Raw genomic sequence first — 12178 nt, 5'->3', positions numbered from 1 at the left:
ATGCATTTTGGTGTAGTTGCCATTTTTCTCTTTACGCTCCTCTACACCTGGTAAAATATTAATGTTGAATATTATTACAGCAAAATAAGTGATAATTCAATAGAAATACACTGTAAATGTCACACTATTGGCTACATGACTCTCTGGCATTGGAATGGGAAAATAGCTATATCTACTGGCATAAAATGTAATACTCTCATGCAGATGAGGAGTTAAGTATCTCCAGACATAGAGACCACTACACAAGACCCTTTCCAAGGACATGCCCAACCAATGCGGTACATGCAGTAATGCGATCTAATGAAGGTACAGTATGTGTAACCAGGTTGGCTTCTGTGGCATATCTACACTTTCCTCCTTGGTGTGGTGAGGGTCTTTTAATCCTAAAATGAGATAGATAGAACATGAGAGTGACTAGTCCTTTTCAAATCTTAACTTTTTGGTCTCTTTTTTTGCATGGATCTTCACAAGAACACATGCTGGGACATTTATTAAGACGAGTTTTTCACACCAATCTTGATCTCCTGTGAGCTACCAAAAGGGGTTGTCATCTCAGATATCTGATGATATGTCCTCAAATTCAGATAAGTTTTGTCCCAACTTTGAGAACACCTTAACCTACCTTCAGGATGAGCCACCATGCATGCACAGAGTGCTTTCCATTTATTTCTATGGGAATTCAAAAATATCCCAGCAAGTACGTTGAACTATTTTTGGAAGTCCTATTGAAATGAATGTAGGGAGGCCATGCATGTACAGTTGCTCTTCTCTCACCTTGGAGGTCCCCTTCTGGAGACAGTTTAAGGTCCCAGAGGTGGGATAAACACCTATCTGACATTGGTGGCATATCCTAGCCATATGCTACCAATGTCTAACATGGGACAACCACTAAATTAGGCACATATTTGGTGCTGCATGTGCCAGAAACTCAATTTTATGCAAGCTAGGGGTTTGGAATGACATGAGCCATAACTTATGCCAATTTCTGGCGTAAATTATAGTAAATATAACAGGCTGTGAAAGCTCTGCTCATTTCTCACCACTTTAGAAAAGTGGCAAGAAATTTAAAATGATGCAAATTATGTCACTTTTTAACACCACGTTTATGGCATAAAAGGCATAATAAGTTTCCACCATGGTTTTCTATTTCTAGCATGCATTTGGGAGGTGGTCACAAAGGAATAATTAGTTAGAACATCTTAGCACTAGTTCAAGAGATTACTTCTCATTTAAATATGTATATTTTGAAGCAATGCATATTTTTATTAAATATGAAATATATCTAGTGGTACAAACCGGATTCCCAAAAAGTTGGGACACTATACAAATCGTGAATAAAAACTGAATGCAATGATGTGGAGGTGCCAACTTCTAATATTTTATTCAGAATAGAACATAAATCACGGAACAAAAGTTTAAACTGAGAAAATTTACCATTTTAAGGGGAAAATATGTTGAATCAATATTTCATGGTGTCAACAAATCCCCCAAAAGTTGGGACAAGGCCATTTTCACCACTGTGTGGCATCTCCCCTTCTTCTTACAACACTCAACAGACGTCTGGGGACCGAGGAGACCAGTTTCTCAAGTTTAGAAATAGGAATGCTCTCCCATTCTTGTCTAATACAGGCCTCTAACTGTTCAATCGTCTTGGGCCTTCTTTGTTGCACCTTCCTCTTTATGATGCGCCAAATGTTCTCTATAGGTGAAAGATCTGGACTGCAGACTGGCCATTTCAGTACCCGGATCCTTCTCCTACGCAGCCATGATGTTGTGATTGATACAGAATGTGGTCTGGCATTATCTTGTTGAAAAATGCAGGGTCTTCCCTGAAAGAGATGATGTCTGGATGGGAGCATATGTTGTTCTAGAACCTGAATATATTTTTCGGCATTGATGGTGCCTTTCCAGACATGCAAGCTGCCCATGCCACACGCACTCCTGCAACCCCATACCATCAGAGATGCAGGCTTCTGAACTGAGCGTTGATAACAACTTGGGTTGTCCTTGTCCTCTTTGGTCCGGATGACATGGCATCCCAGATTTCTAAAAAGAACTTTGAATCGTGACTCGTCTGACCACAGAACAGTCTTCCATTTTGCCACACTCCATTTTAAATGATCCCTGGCCCAGTGAAAACACCTGAGCTTGTGGATCTTGCTTAGAAATGGCTTCTTCTTTGCACTGTAGAGTTTCAGCTGGCAACGGCGGATGGCACGGTGGATTGTGTTCACTGACAATGGTTTCTGGAAGTATTCCTGAGCCCATTCTGTGATTTCCTTTACAGTAGCATTCCTGTTTGTGGTGCAGTGTCGTTTAAGGGCCCGGAGATCACGGGCATCCAGTATGGTTTTACGGCCTTGACCCTTACGCACAGAGATTGTTCCAATCTGAATCTTCGGATGATGTTATGCACAGTTGATAATGATAGATGCAAAGTCTTTGCAATTTTTCGCTGGGTAACACCTTTCTGATATTGCTCCACTATCTTTCTGCGCAACATTGTGGGAATTGGTGATCCTCTACCCATCTTGGCTTCTGAGAGACACTGCCACTCTGAGAAGCTCTTTTTATACCCAATCATGTTACCAATTGACCTAATTAGTGTTAATTGGTCTTCCAGCTCTTCGTTATGCTCAAATTTACTTTTTCCAGCCTCTTATTGCTACTTTGTCCCAACTATCACAGGATCTGGAATTAAATTCACAAATGACATCCTTTACTAGCCACTAGAGATAGTAGCTAGGTGTAAGAATGGTAGTGTCCCTTCTGGGGTACTACAGAAGCTTTAGCAGAGTGGGCACAGAAGAAAATAGGTATGGTCCCTAGGGGGAGATGATGCGAAAGCACTCTCCCGGGATGTACTGCTCTGTGACAGGAAATATATGGAAAAATAAGGGGCAGTAACGTATTAAAACCTAGAGTTTATTAGGATTATTAAGATCCTGAATGGGGAAGGAAAGCCCCTACCAGGCAAACTGAACAAACAACTATGCGGGACCCACGTGGGTGAGTCACCATAGGTCAAGTCCACTACCAAACAATATAAGGAAGCGGAACTGACCAACAAAAAAACACAAAAACACACTAAATTAGGTCTTCGACATTTGTGCCATAGACCTAAAGTTATGCCAGAAGGCGAAAAAAAGGGTAGATTTTACCGGTGGTACAAATCAGGACCATGTAGAGGTACACAGGAGGTGGAGGAGATTCTCGTGCCTGAAAAACGTCCTCTGGTCAGTTGTACCTTGGTGCCAAAGGGCTACAGGGAAAAACTGTCCCTGTTGATGCCCTACTTGGCCTATGAATCCCTAAGGTGACCTCCTAACATGGGGTCCTTTCCCCGCAAGGGGTGGCCCCGTCCGGAACCTGGCCCTAATAAATTAACCCTAAATAGCCCTATAGGGACAAGGGGATTGTCCCTATTAGTGATGAGAGCTACTAGGGTGTGGGGAACTAGTATGAAAGATATATTCAAGGTCCCTACGCATTTCGTTTTTGGAACATATCAAACTTTAAAGGGTACCTCGACTTCAAAAGGGACCCCCTAACTCGTCAGGGGACAGGGATCATAAGTGGAGGAAAATATCTCCACTCCTAACACAATATGATAGTTATCTCGGTTGGAGGGAGGGATGGGAAGGGGAAACCATAAAGGTTGCGCAGACCTAGATAGACCAGTGTGGTCCAAATCAGCCCAGATACTGTTTAGATCATGGAGCACGTGTAGCATATACCATGAAGAGCGGCAGTGCAGTTTGGCATGCCGCCTGTGTATCGGCGTCTGAGTGGGCATAGGCAGGAGTGTTGTACTGATTGAAAAGTGTGATGGTACTAGTGATGAGCGGCAGGGGCAATATTCGAATTCGCAATATTTCGCGAATATTTGGGCAAATATTCGTTATATATTCACAAATTTGCGATAATTTTCTTGATTGTGAAAATCGGCAATGTAATATGTGCGTATTGCACACACAATACAGGTGTGGGGCTCTGTTGCTACATTTTTCAAACTGCTAGAAGTTTCCTGAGAATGGAGAAAATGGTTGGCAGAACATTACTATAGCTTTATATGCAGATAGAGTGCTCCAATATATTCACAATTGTGCAGATCGGCAATTAATGATGCTCATATACGTGCAACTTCACATTTTAGCAGGTCTGACTACATATTACTGATTGGTGCACTAAGTATTGTCACACTACCTAACACCCTGACACTGACTATCTCCCACTAACTATCTTTATAATACATTTATATGTATTATAAAGATAGTTAGTGGGAGATAGTCAGTGTCATGGTGTTAGGTAGTGTGACCATTTAGAAAAGTGGCAAGAAATTTAAAATGATGCAAATTATGTCACTTTTTAACACCACGTTTATGGCATAAAAGCCATAACTAACTATCTAATGTAATTAAACAGTAAAGCACAGAGCACAGCAATGACACTGCTCTCTCTCTCAGAACTCCATAAAACAACAGAAAATGGCTGCTGGGGAGGTTCTTATATAGTAAGGGGCTAGGCAACTTTCCTATTGGTTGCTAGGGATGTTGCGAAGCTTTGACAAAGACATTGCAGCCTTCTCATTGGCCCACAAGCAAGGAGGGAGGTTACTGATGAAAAAAAATCTAGAATATTCGAGAACACGAATATATAGCACTATATTATATGTTTTATGTTATACATTTTTAATAAATAAAACTATTGTCCAATAATGTGTTTTTACCTCACAGATGCCCATTTATACAGTCTCCATAATCTAACATAGTAAACTCGATATTTGTACAGCACTATAGAAAATGTAAGCACGAAAGTCAGTAATGACAGCAAGATGGTTGAAAATAATTTCTTTTCCCCTCGGCTTCTCCATCAAATCAGTGGAAAGCTTCTACTATTGATATTATTAGAACTTATAATCCGTATTTACTGAACCTACAAGAATCCATTGCTTTTATTTGCTGGCTTTACAGTTCACCTTGAGTTCAGAACTTTGCGACATTGCTGCAATTTTACCTCAAGAGCTCAATAAACACTTGTGAGAGAGATGAAAGTAGAAGAACATTTTCAATGTGGAAATACATCTCATCCAGCTATTTTATGCATTCAATAATATCAAAACTCAAGCTGAGCAAGCCAGCTACCAGCAATGATGAATGTATTTCATTGCATGTAAAATTTTAATCAACCTTTGAGGTTAACTGAAGTGCTTCTGATGGTGTATAGCCAGTGGCACATTAATTTCCACTGTCACTTTCCAAATATCAAAGGAGATATGTTTTACACCTACTGGACCAACTTCTTAGACTGATCACAAAAGCCAGACCCTAAAATAACCATCAGAACTTCCTTTTTGTCTGTGTCTGACATTTCAGACACTGTGTCACATTGTGTTAGGATTTGACTCATGTTTCTATCATTAGTCATTTTTGGAAGATGCATTTCCTACATTGGGTGTCCATTTGGACCAAAAAACAAATAAACAAACAATAAATAAAAAATTGATCTAACAGTATGGATATGTTGAGCTAAAATATATGCTTGGAGTTTAACCATAAACACCTAAAGTTATATTTGACTGTTTATGTTAAGTATCTTTATGAAAACCAAGCATAGCCATTGAATTTGGGCGCTTTGTAATAATGTGACCATGGGCAGACTGGGAACTTAAAGTGGCCCTGGAAAAAAATAAAATAAAAGTGGCCCCATGTTGTAGGTGGGTCCAAATTGATAGAAGGCGGGGAAACACAAGATAGCATAGATAACAGAAGTAGGCATGACCTGCAATACTGTAGCAGAACCAAGATACCACAGTGCAGCACAAAATATTTCCATCTTCACCACTGTATTCAACTGTATTACTGTACTGAGGCCATCAGCCAGGTGTATAAGTACCTGATGCTCCTAGCATTAATTAATACATAGTGCATCAGATCGTTATGTACCCAGCCAGCGGCCTTGAGAAGAGCTGGGGCAGTCGTCTGGGCATCGGCCCACCAGGAAAGTTCCCTGTGGGTCTATGGCCACTCCACCCCTGATGATGACCCAAGGTGAGCCAGATAACTCATCAACTAAGTTTGGCCATACACTTTAGATAGCTGTCAGCCAAGCGTTTGTTTTTCTGAAAATGATCCCTTGTCTGAGAGTTCATGTGTTCTAAATGCAGAGAAGAGAAAAAGCCACTGTCAGACTTATCTTCACCGACAGCAAAAGGGACGGGCGTGTTAAATTCCCACAGCTGACATTGATCTAATCTGTGTGGCCAGTTTTCATAGATAAACTTATTAATTGACAGGGGTGGGGAAGGATTCAAAGACTGGAGTTTAACGACGGCCTTTGAAATCTCCCGTGCTACAGTAGGACATACCTAATTTATGAGGTGGAACGCACCTTGTCATACATTAGATGCATCCTTCGGCAGTCCGTGCCCCAAAATGAAATGTACAGCAGCTTAGAAAACTGACAAATGTCATGCCTGTTGGCCCTGCACCCTCCCCAGCCTCTTTCCCTTTTCAGAAAGGGACGAGGGTGGCATAAAAACGTCACTTGTGACAAAATCTGTTGCAAGTGGCATTTAAAAAGTTGCAAACACTGCGTAACTTTTTTACACCAGAAAAATGGTGCAAGAAGATTATAAATCTCCCCCTAGAGTTTTAGCAGTGGCCAATCCTTATGAAAAGCTAACAATGTAAATACATGAATAAAAAAATAAAATACTAGTGAGACCAAAGTGTAAAATCAGTATATTACAATAGCATGCTCATGTAATGCTCTGTAGTATACACAGAAGATGTAACAGGGTGCCGAAGGCGCACTCGGTCTCCCATCAGCCGCAGACTTGCTGCTTAGCTTCAGGAGTGAGGATCTGTGTTTGACCTCATTCCCAGCACGGCTTTTCTAGCTGGGAGGCTCCCTGCTCCTAGGTCTGCCTTGAGCGCCGAGCTGATCACTCGGTGCTCGACTGGTCGGTCTGTAGGTCATGTGACTCTGGCCAACGTCACATGACCCTCACTCCCCACTATAAATACAGGCAGCCTGCTGGCCACAGGTTGCCTGTTAATTTAGGTTCCTGGCAGTTGTTGGATACCTGTGTACTTAGTCTGATCCTGTTCCCTGACGATCCTTTGCCTGCTCCTCCTGTACTGCGCATTCTTCCTGGTATTTATGACCCCGGCTTCTCCTGACCTTTCTTTGCTTATCCCTCTGTACTGCGTTGTCCTCTTGGTTTTGACCTGGTCCATTCACTATCCGTTATTTGTCTTGTCTGTCCTTCCCGCACGTATCCTAAGTTAGGGACTACCGTCCAGTTGTCCCCTGTCATCAGGACTCGTGAGGCAAGTAGGCAGGGCCAGGGGTGAGGGTGGAGCGCAGTGGTCACTATCCTCCCCCCTGTGTTTGTGTGTACGTGACCATTACAGAAGAGAGAGGCCCCCTATAACAGAAATACAAATGGACCCCCTATTTTAGTGCTCCCCCTACACATTCATTTATGTAGTTAATAAGGCTGAAAAAAAGACACAGTCCAACCTATAATTCTATCATGTTGATCTAAAGAAGGACAAAAAGCCCCTTTAAGTAAATTGCTAACCCCCATGTTTGCCAACAATGAAGTTCCTCAGGACCAGTCAACCAGTGGCAACATGGATGGAACCAACCAGGACCGGAACCTCTCTCTAGGGTCTCATTAGGAGCCATATAGACTCTTTCCTATATGTGATGTGTGGTTCCTTTTGTGTCATCTATTAAAAAGTATGGAACCTCTTTAATTGTCATATGTTAATTGCAAAATTGAATTAAATCTTTCTTTTTAACCATAACATTTTTCTAAAAAGCAAAGAACAGATGTATCAACACCTGCCTCTCTAATGGCTTATTGAAACAAGCTTTACTAAATGAAATGTGGGATAAATGAGGATCAAGATGAAAGTGACCTTGTTAGATGCTGCAGAGCAGCTGAGACCAGTTGGCATTTTGAAAAAGGAAATAAGGAGACATAAATTACGGGAGCATTCTCAAGAATATGCAACCGCTTGCTGTTATTCCAGTGTAATGCTTTCTTACCTTTGAATAGACAAACACGTTCATAAACCTGTAGGTAAATAGTTGTCACTCTTGAATTGTTCGTGTCAGTACACTTGACACCCAAGTTCCATATTCAGCTCCATATGCTTTTTATTTTTAGTGTGGCTCTTACACTTCGAAACCTACCAAAATCTGCATGTATTAGGCTACTTTCACACAGTATAAGATTTGTGGGGGTCTGATATCCAGCACTCCCACTGATCAGATGTTTCAAGCAGTTGCGTCAATGGAAGCTAACAGTGCATGGAGTAGGATGTAGAAAGCTCTACAGCTCAGCTCCCATTCAAGTGAGCTAAGCTAAACTCTGTAAACTGTTAGTTTCCAGCGTTGTTGCTCCTTTGACTGATGAAGGTTCTAGATTCCCACTGATCATATGTTGATCACTTGTCTTGAGGTCATCAATTTATGTAGCCTGGAGAACCCCTTTAAGTATATTGAAAGCTTTGTCAATTGTGCTCCAAATGTATTAAAGGGCATCTGTCAGCAGATTTGTACCTATGAAACTGGCTGACCTGTTACATGTGTGCTTGGCAGCTGAAGGCAACTGTGCTGGTCCCAAGTTCATATGTGCCCGCATTGCTGAGAAAAATGCTGTTTTCAGACATGCAAATGAATCTCTAGTGTGTAGGAGATACGGAGATGCTACCGAGAGAGTAGGTGTAAAAATGGTGTAAAAATAAAAAAAATTGCAAACTTACCATATCCAGTTGCTTGCTACTGGCTTATCCAGTTGCTTATCCAGTTGCTTGCGATGGGCTGAATACTTTGCTCATCTCTAGTTGTGTCATCGCAAGCATTGGTGGCATATTGCTAGGATATACCACCAATGTCTGATAGGTGCTTGTCCCACCTCTGGGACGTGTACCTATCTCTAGAATAGAGCCTGAAAAATTAAGGAAAGTGGACTGCGCATGCATGGTCACCCTCCATTCATTTCTATGGGGGAGCCAAAAATAAGCTGAGCGGCACACTCCGCTATTTTCGGCAATCCTATAGAAATGAATGATGGGCGGCTGTGCATGAGCAGTCCTCACTTCTTCAATTTACAGGCTTCGTTCTAGAGATAGGTGTGGGTCCCACCTCTGAGACGTTTATGGCATATCCTAATGCTTGAAATGTCACAACCCCTTTAGGAAAGTTGTGTCTAGCACGTCACAAATAAAGCAAAAATGCAGAGCAAACACTGCATATGTTTGCTGCAGCAAGTGTACACCACCCATTCTGATGCAAATTAAGACACATTACAGATGCAGTGCCATTCATATACCGTATCTCCCCCAATGTGACTCAGGAATAGTCATGATTAGAGATGAGTGAATCGATTTAACCTCAATTTTCCAAAAATTTGGTTTAAGATTCTGGCAAATTTCTCATCAGCCATTTTTTACAGGAAATATTTATTTATTTATTTATTTTATGCACCTATGTAGCACTACTATATTCCACAGCGCTTTACAGACATTAGTGTCCAACTGTCCCCAATGGGGCTCACAATCTAAGTTTCCTAGGTCTTTGGAATGTGAGGAAAGCGGAGTACCCGGAGAAACCCATGCAAACATGAGGAGAAAATACAAACTCCATGCAGATGAAGGACAATGACATGACTTCAGGCAGTTGTGTGCATATACATACCAGCGGGCATTTGCCACCAAAATAAAAAAATTTACACAGAAAAAATTCACAGTGCAGTGTGTTTTTGTTACCACCAGCAGCCATGCATTTACCCATAGCCATTAGATTACTAATGCTGTCTTGGAATAAGTTGCATACAGTCCTCAGAATGTCGTCCTTAACTTTTCATGACATGACAGGTTGAATTTATCTAGACCTGAGTCGAATGGCCTAATCAATTTGGCCAGATCAATTTTGTCGGACTGAGGTGCCTAGGGCCCTCCAGTAAAATTTATTTTGAGGGCCCACTGTACGGATACATTCAAATATTACCTGCTCACACAGCAGCAAGATGCTACCAGATGATTGAATATGGGGGTCCCTGTAGCAACTTTGAGAAGGTAGGTCCTGAGGAGAAGAGGACACTAGTAGCTTTCCTCTATACTTAGAAGTCATCTCAGCTATCTGATCGTGTCTATAATAATAAACTGGGGCGTTTCTTTAATAATCTATCAAGTTTTTTATATGAACATAGGCTGGTTGAGGTGCTGTACATTGAATATACAGTTGCAAGAAAAAGTATGTGAACCCTTTGGAATGATATGGATTTCTGCACAAATTTGTCATAAAATGTGATCTGATCTTCATCTAAGTCACAACAATAGACAATAACAGTCTGGTTAAACTAAAACCACACAAAGAATTAAATGTTACCATGTTTTTATTAAACACACCATGTAAACATTTACAGTGCAGGTGGAAAAAGTATGTGAACCCTTTATTAATAACTGGTTGAACCTCCTTTGGCAGCAATAACTTCAACCAAACGTTTCCTGTAGTTGCAGATCATGCATGCACAACGGTCAGGAGTAATTCTTGACCATTCCTCTTTACAGAACTGTTTCAGTTCAGCAATTATCTTGGCATGTCTGGTGTGAATCACTTTCTTGAGGTCATGCCACAGCATCTCAATCGGGTTGAGGTCAGGACTCTGACTGGGCCACTCCAGAAGGCGTATTTTCTTCTGTTTAAGCCATTCTGTTGTTCATTTACTTCTATGCTTTGGGTCATTGTCCTGTTGCAACACCCATCTTCTGTTGAGCTTTAGCTGGTGGACAGATGGCCTTAAGTTCTCCTGCAAAATGTATTGATAAACTTGGGAATTTTTTCTTCATGATGGCAATCCGTCCAGGCCCTGACGCAGCAAAGCAGTCCCAAACCATGATGCCCCCACAATCATACTTCACAGTTGGGATGAGGTTTTGATTTTGGTGTGCTGTGCCTATTTTTCTCCACACATAGTGTTAACTTTGGTTTCATCTGTCCACAGAATATTTTGCCAGTACTGCTGTGGAACATCCAGGTGATCATGTGCAAACTGTAAACATGCAGCAATGTTTTTTTTGGACAGCAGCGGCTTCCTCTGTGGTATCCTCCCATGAAATGCATTCTTGTTTAGTGTTTTACGTATAGTAGATTCGCTAACAGCATATGCCAGAGACTTTTGTAAGTCTTTAGCTGACACTCTAGGATTCTTCTTAACCTATTGAGCAGTCTGCGCTGTGCTCTTGCAGTCATCTTTACAGGACGGCCATTCCTTGGGAGAGTAGCAGCAGTGCTGAACTTTCTCCATTTATAGACAATTTGTCTTACCGTGGACTGATGAACAACAAGGCTTTTGGAGATACTTTTATAACCCTTTCCAGCTTTATTCAAGTCAACAATTCTTAATCATAGGTCTTCTGAGAGCTCTTTTGTGCGAGGCATCATTCACATCAGGCAATGCTTCTTGTGAAAAGCAAACCCAGAACTGGTATGTGTTTTTTATATGGCAGGGCAGCTGTAACCAACACCTCCAATCTAATCTCATTGATTAGACTCCAGTTGGCTGACACCTCACTCCAATTATCTCTTGGAGATGTCATTAGTCTAGGGGTTCACATACTTTTTCCACCTGCACTGTGAATGTTTACATGGTGTGTTCAATAAAAACATGGTAACATTTAATTATTTATGTGTTATTAGTTTAAGCAGACTGTGATTGTCTATTGTTGTGACTTAGATAAAGATCAGATCACATTTTATGACCAATTTGTGCAGAAATCCATATCATTCCAAAGGGTTCACATACTTTTTCTTGCAACTTTATATATGTACTGCAGTAAATCTACTGTGGTATGTGCCACTTGTGCAGTGGGTGAGAGAATAGCGGCCCACCTTGCTCAGGGGCCTACCAAGAGATTGACCTGTACCCCTGTGGACCACTCCGAGCCTGATCATAATTAAGTTATCATCAAAATATGCAATTGGGAGGTTATTGTTTACATTATGCTTCACCATCGGTTAATTAAAATTAAAAAAATAATTAATTCGTTTCTATAAACCCAAATACGCAGGCTCACTGTGACTAATGGCAAATTCAGTCCTGTAATTCAATTCAAGATAGCGTAGTCAGTAATTTAGGTCAATTGCATCTATGCAGTAA

General features: G+C 41.2%; 1 protein-coding gene across 1 annotated transcript in view; it reads left to right on the top strand.

The window, feature by feature from the left end:
* PLPPR5 (phospholipid phosphatase related 5) overlaps positions 1–12178 on the top strand; it is a 222545-nt gene that overhangs the window by 152043 nt on the left and 58324 nt on the right. The window lies entirely within an intron of this gene.

This window comes from Bufo gargarizans, chromosome 7 (genome assembly GCF_014858855.1).
Source record: "Bufo gargarizans isolate SCDJY-AF-19 chromosome 7, ASM1485885v1, whole genome shotgun sequence".
Lineage (NCBI taxonomy): Eukaryota > Metazoa > Chordata > Amphibia > Anura > Bufonidae > Bufo > Bufo gargarizans.
This window is presented reverse-complemented; position numbering and strand designations above follow the sequence as displayed.